Here is an 11,172-nt window from a genome sequence, read left to right as displayed (position 1 = left end):
GGGGAGAGCATAGTAAACATAGTATTCTTCAGGTAAGTGTAGATTAAAAATTTAAAAAAAAAAAGAAAGAAAGAAAGAAAAGGGGGATTACTCCTTAACAGGATAAAACTATTGGTAAATCAAAGATCAACGCATGCTTTAAATATCCTTAATGTTGATCACTTAAAGGGTGTCAGATGATCAGCTATGGAGGTACTCTTTTCTGATAATATTCCTTTCTCTTAATTAAAAAAAAAAAAAAAAAAAGCAGTTACTGTGTGCTGACCTCCAATGAGTTCTGCACAGTGGTATAGAGGGCATGTCAAAGTGTGGGCAAAGGGTCTGTTTGTTTCTACGCAGAAGATCAAGGCCTAGCTTGGATACCCAGAAAATGAACTAAGATACGATATGAGGAGGAGCTTCCGGCATCAGCACTCTCTGGAGGACTCGTGCCGGGGGATGATCATCAAAAAGCCTCCACAGGGATCCGGACGATGCTGCGGTTGTGGCTGCATCCAGCCCACCGTCTCCTGGACTTGCCATAAGAAGGAGGAGGGAGATGTCTAGGCTGGCATGTGCATACAGTGAGACAACGAATTTGACTGGATCTGTACTGTTGGAACTCAACCAGGAGTTGGGAGGGGTGCAAGTTGTAGCACCCCAAAATCTCATGACTATAGACTATCTATGGTTAAAAGAACATATGGGATGTGAACAGATCCCAGAAATGGGCTGCTTTAATTTGTCTGATGGTTCAAGTACAGTTGGAAAATATCCATCATATCATAGATAAATTTTCACAAATGCCTAGGGTGCCTAAATGGTTTTCTTGGCTTCACTGGAGATGGCTGGTAATTATAGATTTGCTTTGTTTATGTCACCGTATTCCTATTATGTTAATATGTGTGTGCAAATTAGTTAGTAGTTTAAAACCTATACATACTTAAGGTACTATACAAGAAGATATGTCAAAGAAATAATCAATCCTCCCAAGTTTCCTTCATATGCTACATCTATAGCTTTTCTTCTTCCTTCCTAATTACAAACCTTAAATAGAATTCGTGCCTCATATAGAATTTACCGAGTATCATAATTCCTCCAGGTGGTAAAGATACCTCGAGACAAGTGCTGGGCATAGAAGCCACAGGGCATAAATCTGCAAAGAAGTAAAAAGCTAACCTTTGCAAACAATATGGCTTCTCTCTCACTTACCAACTTTACATTTCCCTGTATGGCCCCGGAAGATGACTGGTTAGCCAGAGACGGGTAAGATTCCTCAAGGGAGGAACAACCTAAGACAGGCACAGTCGCAGGGGGGCCATCAGGTGAGAATTTGGGGATCAACAGAGGTGAGGCTCAGAACCTCACCCCCCCTGCTTTGAGAGAAATCTTCTGCATCCGTGGATGTCTTGCTGCCCTTGTCTAGCCTGGATTAATACTTAGTCCATAGGCACACACCTGATCATCTGATCATCTACATTTGCCTTCTTACAGCACTAAACTATGTTTTCTACCTTTATCTTGCATCTACCTACCACTTCAGCATTTTATTAAAAATAAAAATAATAATAATAATAGGAGAAATGTGGGATCAACATATAAATCAAGTACAAAAATCAAATGGATATTCATATTTGACCTGATGGTTTATAGGTCATATTGCATGATCAAAACCGAAAGTTTCTGTGATGAATGCCCTTGTACTGTTCACCATGTAAGAATTTATTCACTCTGTAAGAATTCGTTCACCATGTAAGAACTTGTTCGTTATGCTTCAGAAGATTGGAGACTGACGAGAATTAGGCTTGAGATGGATTAATGATTGTACATTGAGCATTGACCCCCCTATACTGAATTTTATTGTTGTTAACAACCATTTGATCAATAAATATGAGAGATGCCCTCTCAAAAATAAAATAAAATGGGCTGCTTGGACAATCACAAAGGCTTAAGAATCAACCAAAGCTGAGTAGGGTTCAATGATAAGGTTTATTTCCTATACAAGGCCATTCTGTCAGGAATTTGTCTAATGCATAGAAGCCAAGCAAAATGAAGAAACAAAGGAATATGTTTCAAATGAAAAAACAAAAAAAAAAAAACAATATAAAATCTCAGCAAAAGACCTTAATGACATGGAGACAAATAACTTACCTGTTTAAAAGATCAAAATAATGGTCATAAAGATGCCCACTGAGCTCAGGAGAGGAGTGGATGAATAAAGAAAGAATTTCAGCAAAGAAATAGAAAATATAAGTGCCAAAATAGAAGTCACAGAAGCTAAGAATACAATAATGAAACTGAAAAATACACTAGAGGAGTTCAGCAGAGGGCTGGATGAAGCAGAAGAAAGTGTCAGGGACTGCAAAGATAGGGCAGTGCTAATAAATGGAAACTCATCCCATGCTCTTGGGTAGGAAGAATTAATATTGTCAAAATGGCCATCCTGCCTAAAGCAATCTACAGATTCAATGCAATCCCTTTCAAAATACCAATGAGCATTCTTCAATGAACTGGAACAAATGGTTCTAAACTTCATATGGAACCACAAAAGACCCCAAATAGCTAAATTAAGACAATTTGGTACTGGCACAAGAACAGACCCATAGACCAATGGAGAAGACTAGAGAGCCCAGCTATAAACCCAACCATATATGGTCAATTAATATACAATAAAGGAGCCATGGATATACAATGGGGAAATGACAGCCTCTTCAACAGCTGGTGTTGGCAAAACTGGACAGCTACATGCAAGAGAATGAAATTGGATTACTGTCTAACTCCATATACAAAAGTAAACTCAGATCAAAGACCTGAATGTAAGTCATGAAACCATAAAACCCTTAGAAGGAAACATAGGTAATACTTTCTTGAATATAAACATGAGCAACTTCTTCATGAACATATCTTGTTTCCCAGGCAAGGGAAACAAAAGCAAAAATGAACAAGTAGGACTATATCAAACTAAAAAGTTTCTGGAAAACAAAGGACACCAACAGTAGAATAAAAAGGCATCCTATAGTATAGGACAATATATTCATAAATGGCGTATCTGATAAGGAGTTGACCACTAGATATATAAAGAGCTCATGTGCCTCAACAAACAAAAAGCAAATAATTCAATTAAAAAATGGGCAGAAGGTCTGAACAGAGACTTCTCCAAAGAAGAAATTCAGATGGCCAACAAGCACATGAAAAGATGCTCCACATTGCTAATTATCAGGGAAACGCAAATTAAAACCACAGTGAGATATCACCTTACAGAAGTTAGGATGGCCAACATCCAAAAGACAACAAATCCAAAAGACAGGATGTGGAGAAAGGGGAACCCTCCTACACTGCTGGTGAGAATGTAAATTAATTCAACCATTGTGGAAAGCAGTATGGAGGTTCCTCAAAAAACTCAAAATAGAAATACCATTTGATCCAGGAATTCCACTCCTAGGAATTTACCTGAAGAAAATGGGACCACAGATTCAAAGAGACCTATGCACCCCTATGTTTATTGCAGCACTATTTACAATAGCTAAGATATGGAAGCAACCTAAGTGTCCATCAGTAGATGAATGGATAAAGAAGATGTGGTACACATACACAATGGAATATTATTCAGCCATAAGAAAAAAACAAGTCCTACCATTTGCAACAACATGGATGGAGCTAGAGGGTGTTATCCTCAGTGATAAGCCAGGTGGAGGAAGACAAGTACCAAATGATTTCACTCATCTGTGGAGTATAAGAACAAAGGAAAAACTGAAGGAGCAAAACAACGGCAGACTCACAGAACCCAAGAATGGACTAACAGTTACCAAAGAGAAAGGGACTGGGGAGGATGGGTGGGAAGGGAGGCATAAGGGGGAAAAAGGTAATGCACACATAATGTAGGGGGTGGGCACGGGGAAGGCAGTATGACACAGAGAAGACAAGTAGTGACTCTATAGCATCTTAATACGCAGATGGACAGTGACTGTAATGGGGTATGTAGTGGGGACTTGATAATGGGGAGAATCTAGTAACCACAATGTTGCTCATGTAATTGTATATTAATGATACCAAAAAAAAGAAAAAAAGGTAGGGCAGTGGAACTCACCCAATCAGAGCAGCCAAAAGAAAAAAGAATGAAAAGAGTGATGATAGCATAAGGGATTTATGTCATCTGAAGGGACAATATCAAAAAGACTAACATTCACATTAAAAGGGGTAACAGGAAGAGAGGGAGAGAAAGGGGTAGAAAACTTATTTGAAAATGCAATGGCTGTAAACTTCCCTAGCCTGGGGAAGGAAACAGATATTCAGATCCAGGAAGGGCAGAGAGTTCCAAATAAGATGAATCTGTACCAAGACACATAATTCAAGTGTCCACCAGTTAAAGACAGGAGAGAATCTTGAAGGCAGCAAGAAAAAAAAATTGTTATGTTTCAGAAACCCCCATAAAACTACAAGCAGATTTTTCAGTTGCAGGACAAGGAATGGCATAAAATATTCAGAGTGCTGAAAGGAAAAACTGCCAACCAAGAATACTCTATGTGGCAAAGATGTCCTTTGGAACTGGAGGAGAGAGACAGTTTTCAACAAGTAAAAGCTAAAGGAGTTCATCGCCAACAGACCAGCCTTAGAAGAAATGTTAAAGGTACTTCTTTAAGCTGAAACAAAAGTGCTCATTAGGAAGAGGAAACACAAAAGTACAAATCTCATTGGTAAAGGTAAATATATAGTAAGATTCAGAATACTCTAATGGTGTAAAGGTGGTGGACTAATCACTTATAAAGCAAATATGAAGGTCAAAAGTTAAGTGTAAAAATAACTAAGTACAAATAAGTTCTTAGTGGATACATGAGATAAAGATGTGTAAACCTTGACATCAAAAGCAGTAAACATGGCAATGGGAGTAAAAATGTGGAACTTTATAATGCATTTAAACTTCAGTTATCAGCTTAAAATTGGCTATTATAAGCTGTTTTATTTAAGACTCATGGTTACCACAAAGCAAAAACATACAGTAGATACAAAACAAATACACAGAAAAGAATCTAAGCACACATCTACAGAATATCATCAAATCACAAAAGAATAGAGTAAGAGAAGAGGGAAAAAAGGAATTGTAAGACTGCCAGGAAACAATCAACACAATGGCAGTAAGTCCCTACCTACTGATAATTACTTAAATGTAAATTAACTAAATTCTCCAATCAAAAGACTGAGTAGATAAGTGGATTTTTTTTTAAACAACAACTATATGCTGTCTACAAGAGACTTACTTCATCTTTAAGGACACACATACTGAAAGTAAAGAGATAGAAAAAGATATTCCATGCAAATGAAAAGCAGAGGAAAGCAAGGATAGCTATATTTATATCAGGCAAACTAGACTTTTGGACAAAGACTGAAATAAGAGACAAAGAAGGTCATTACACAGTGATAAAGGGGTCAAACAAGAAGATATGACATTTGTAATTTTTATGCACCCAAAATAGGAGCACTAAATATATAAGCAAATATTATCACACATTAAAGGACATACAGACGGCAATATAGTAATAGTAGGGGACTTCAATATTCCACTTTCATCAATGGACAGATCACCCAGACAGAAAAACAATAAGAAAACCTGGAGTTTAAATAAAACATTAGACCAGATGGACTTAACAGATGTTCATAGAATATCCATCCAAAAGCAGAATTCACATTTTTTCCAAGCACACTTGGAATATTCTCCAGGAGAGAGCATATGGTAGGCTACAAAAAAAGTTTTAATACATTTAAGAAGATTGAAATCATATCAAGTACTTTTTTCTGACCATTTCAAGTAGAAATCAATTACAAGAAAAAAATGGAAAATTCACAAATAATGTGGTGATTAAACAACATGCTATTGAACAACCAATAGGTCAAATAAGAAATCAAAAGAGAAATCTAAAAGCACCGTGAGACAAATAAATGTGGAAATACAACATACCAAAATTTATGGGATGCAGCAAAACCAGTTCTAAAGAGAGAATTTCATAGTGATAAACATCAAGGAACAAACATGGAATGAGAGAAAAAAAGAACAATGAAGCTGAAAGTTAGTAGAAGGAAAGATGTAACAAAGACAAGAATGGAAATGAGTGAAATAGAGACTAAAGAGAAAAAAGAAAAGATCAATGAAACTAACAACTCTTTTCTTGAAAAGGTAAATTTGACAAACCTTGGCTAAATTCACCAAGAGAAAAAAGAGTCAAATAAATCAGAAATGAAAGTGATACCACAGAAACACAAGGAGCATAAGAAAATACTATCAACAATTATACACCAATAAAATGGACAAACAAGATGAAATAGACAAATTACTAGAAACACATAATCTACCAAGACAGAATTGTGAAGAAAATCTGAATACAGTAAGATTTAATCCATAGTAAAAAAATCTATCAACAAACAAAACTCCAGTAGATAGCTTCATTAGTGAATTAGACCCAACATTTAAAGAAAAATTCATACCAGTTCTTCTCAATTTTTCTAAAAAAATAGAGGAGGAGGGGCTACTTCCAAACCCATTTAATGAGGCCAGGATACCCTGATACTAATACCAGAGAAGGACACCACAAGAAAATTACAGGCCAATATTTTGATGAATATAGATGTGAAAATCTTTAACAATATGTAGGCAAACAGAATTTAACAATAGAGTTAAAAGATCACACACCACAGTCCAGGGATGCAAGGATGGTTCAACATCTGCAAGTCAACCTGTTTGATATACCTCATTAACAAAATGAAAGATAAAAATATCATCGTCTCAATAGATACCAAAAAACTTTTGCAAAGCTCTAACATCATACTCAATGATGAAAAGCTGAAAACTTTTCCTCTAAGGGCAAGAACACAAGTATGCCCACTTTCACCACTTCTATTCAACATAGTATTGGAAATCCTAGCCAGAGCTATTGGACAAGAAAAATAGTAGTCATCCAAATTGGAAAGGAAGAAGTAAAACTGTCACTATTTGCAGTAATATGATATTATATGTATATAGAAAAGCCTAAAGACAACACCAAAAAACTCTTAGAACTAACTAACAAATTCAGTAAAGGTACAGGATTCAAAATCAATATACAAAAAACTCTGTTGCATGTCTGCTCACTAAAAATGAACTATTAGAAAGAGAAATTAAGAAAGCAATCCCATTTATAATTGCTTTAAAAATAATAAAATATGTAGGAATAAATTTAATCAAGGAGACCAAGACTCACACACTGAAAACTACAAGATACTGATGAAAGAAATTAAAGAAGGCAAAAATAAATGAAAAATATTCCATGCTAATGGATTGATGAATATTGTTAAAATATGCATACTACCCAAAGCAATCTACAGAATCAGTTCAAGCCCTATCAAAATTCCAATGGCATTCAAAAAATAGAGGAAAAATCCTAAAATTTGTATGGATCTACATGAACCCTGAACAGCCACAGCAATCTTGATAAAGAAGAACAAAGCTGGAGGCATCTTGCATCCTGATTTCAAACTCTGTTGCAGCTGTAGTAGTCAAAACAGTATGGTACTGGCAAAAAGCAGACATGCAGATCAATGAAACAGAAAAGAGAGCCCAGAAATAAACCCACAAATGCATTGCTAATTCATTTATGAAAAAGGAGCCAAGAATGTACAATGGAAAAAGAAAACTCAGTAAATGATGGTGGGAAAACTGGATAACCATATGCAAAAGAACGTAACTAGACCAACTTACACCATACACAGAACTAACTCAAAATGGATTAAAGACTAGTGTAACACCTGAAACAAAATTTCTAGAAGAAAACAGCAAGCTGACATTTGTCCTTGTGATGAATTTTTGGATGTGACACAAAAAACAAAGGCAACAAAAATAAAAATAAAGAAGCAGGACCACAGTAAACTAAAAAGCTTTGTACAACAAAGGCAACCATCAACAAAATGAAAATTCAACCTACAGAACAGGAGAAAATATCTGAAAATCATATGTCTGACATCACCAGTGGGAATTAACAGAGCTCCAATAAATGACCCTAAAGTAACAGAGATCTATGAACGTCAGGCATAGAATTCAGAGTAATCCTCATAAAAAATTTTAGTGAGCTCCAAAAATACACAGAGAAGTAAACCAAAATAAACTAAAATGCATGAACAAAATGAGAAGCTCAACAAAGAAATTGAAACCATCAGAAAACCCAAAACAAAAATCCTAGAGCTGAAAAATATAATGACTGAATTGAAAAATCCAACAGAATTTTGAAAGTTGACTTTTTCAGTCTTTCAGAAGAGTCAGGACCTGAAGACAGGAAATTTGATATTATCCAGTCAGGGAAGCAAGAAGAAAAAAGAACAAAAATGATTAAAGAAAGCCCACAGGAATTATAGGATACCATCAAAAGAAACAATATCCACATTAGGTACATCCCAGGAGAAAAGAAAAGTCAGTGTATTTAAAGCAATAATGGCTGAAACTTCCCAATCCTGGAGAACAAAATGGACATCCAGGTTCACAAGGCCCAAAGGATCCCACCCCACATAGATTGAACATAACAGGCCTACACTGAGACATACTATAATGAAATTGTCAAAAGTCAAATAATTTTGAAAGCATCAAGAAAAAAAGAGAAAAGTTACATTCAAGCGAACCCCAGTAAGATTATGTGTGGGTTTCTTAAGAGAAACATTTCAGGCCAGGAAAGAATGGCATGATGTATTTCAAATATTGAAACAAAAACCCTGTCAACCATGAAGTCTGTATCCATAAAAGCTGTCTTTTAGAGGTAAAAAAGAGATGAACACTTCCCTGAACAAACAAATGTTGGGCAATTCCTCACTACCTGCCTTACAAGAAATGCTAAAGGGAGTTATCTGAGTGGAAGTAAAAGGATGCTAATTAATATCATAAAAACATTGGAAGTTACTGTAAATCTGGTAATGGTAAACATACAGTCAAAGTCAGATTCTGTAATAGTGTACTGTGGTGCATTATTCACTTTGAACTCTAGTTTAAAAGTTAAAAATAAATGTAGTACAAATAAACATGTCTACAATAATCTGCTACTAGCTACACAATATAAAAATATGTAAACTGTAACATCAATAATCTAAAATGTGAGGGAGAGGAGAAGTAAAAGTATAAAGTTTAGGAATGATGTTGAAATTTTCCAAGCTTAAAATAAGGTTATATAATTTTAAGATATACAAGCCTCATGGTAACCACAAGGGAAAAACCTGTAGTAATCACACAAAAGAACAGGATAAAGAAGCCAAAGCATACTGATTCCCAAAACATCCAATACAAAAAAGACAGTGGGATATAAAACAATGAAAATGGATCTACAAAGCAGCCAGTAAACAATGAACAAAACTGCAGTAGTAAATCCTCACCCATCAATAATCACCCTAAATATAAGTGGATTAAATTCTCCAGGGAAAAGACTGAATGTCTGAATGGATTAAAAAAATAGGTTTCAATGACATGCTGCCTGTGAGAGATTCACTTCTGCCTTAAAGACACATGTAGAGTGTGAGTAGAAAGATGGAAAAGGTATGTCAACAAACAGTATCCAAAGGAAAACAAAAAGCAGCTATACTTAGATGAAATGGACTTTAAAAGTAGTATCAGAGTCATAGAAGGTCATTATTACAAAATGATAAAAGGAGTCAATCCATCAAGAAGATATAACAATTATAAATATTTATGCAACCAACACTGGAGCACCTAAATATATAAAACAAAAACTAAGAGCTAAAAGGAGAAATAAATGACAGTACAGTAACAATTGGGGACTTTAATTCTTCTTTAATAACCACTCTCAACAATGCATAGATCATCCAGACAGGAAATCAATAAGGAATGAGCAAATTTGACTAACACTGTAGACGAAATCAATCTAGCAGACACATACGGAACCTTCCATCCAGTAATAGCAGAATATATGTTTTTCTTAAGCACTCATGCAACATTTTCTAAGATAAGACTATAAGTTTGGCCACAAAACAAGCCTTAGCAAATTCAGGAAGATTTAAATCATACCAAATATCTTCTCTTACCATTAGTTTCATACTGGAAGTCAACAACAGGAGAAAAACTGGAAAATTCACAAATGCATTGAAATTAACAACACTCTTCTGAACAACAAATGGACCAAAGAAGAAATTAAAGGGGAAATAAAAATGTTTCTTGAGACAAATGAAAATGGAAATATAACACACCAAAACTTGTGAGATGCAGTAAAGAGAGTTCTAACAATAGAAGCTCATAGCAATAAATGCCTACTGTAAGACAAAGAGAAAGATCTCAAAAAACACCCTAACTCTATGCCTTAAGGAACTAGAAAAAGAAGAACAAACTTAGCCTAAAGTTAGCAGAGGAAGGAAATAATAAAGATTACAGCAAAAATAAATGAAATAGAGAAAAGGATAACAATAGAAAAAATTAACCTATGAATTGTTTCTTTGAAAAGATAAGCAATATTCACAACCATTAGCTAGATTAATCAAAGAAAAAAGAAGACTCAGATTGACAAAGTTATAAATGTAAATGGAAACATTGTAACTGATACACTGAAATATTAAGGATCCTAAGAGGCTACTAGGAACAACTATATGCCAACAAACTGGACAACCTAGAAGAAAAGAAAAAATTCTTAGAAACATACAGCCTACGAAGACTAAATCACAAATAAGAAAAAATCTGAACAGACCAATTACTAGTAAGGAGATAGAATCAGTAATCAAAAACCTCCAAAATAAAAGAAAATCCCAGGACCAGATGGTTTTGCTGGTGAATATCACCAAAGATTTCATGAAGAATCACTACCAATCCTTCTCAAACTCTTCCAAAAATTCTTAGAGGAAACGCTCCTCATCTCATTTTACAAGATCAGCATTATCCTGATTCCAAAGCTATAGAAGGATATTACCAGAAAGAGAAAATTACAGGCTGATATCCCTAAAGAATTTAAATGCTAAATTTCTCAATAAAATACTTTCAAACTGAATTCAGTAGCACATTAAAAGGATCATTCACTACAATCAAGTGGGATTTATCCTAGGGATGCAAAAGTGGTCCAACATAGGCAAACCAATCAATGTAACATATCACAGTAATAGCAAGAAAGAAAAACATTGTGTGGTGATTTCAGATGCAGACAAAACATTTGACAAAACTCAATATTTGTTCATGACCCAAAACCTCTT

Source organism: Manis javanica, chromosome 14, assembly GCF_040802235.1.
Source record: "Manis javanica isolate MJ-LG chromosome 14, MJ_LKY, whole genome shotgun sequence".
NCBI lineage: Eukaryota > Metazoa > Chordata > Mammalia > Pholidota > Manidae > Manis > Manis javanica.
The sequence above is the reverse complement of the archived record's forward strand: the minus strand, read 5'-3'. Positions refer to the sequence as shown.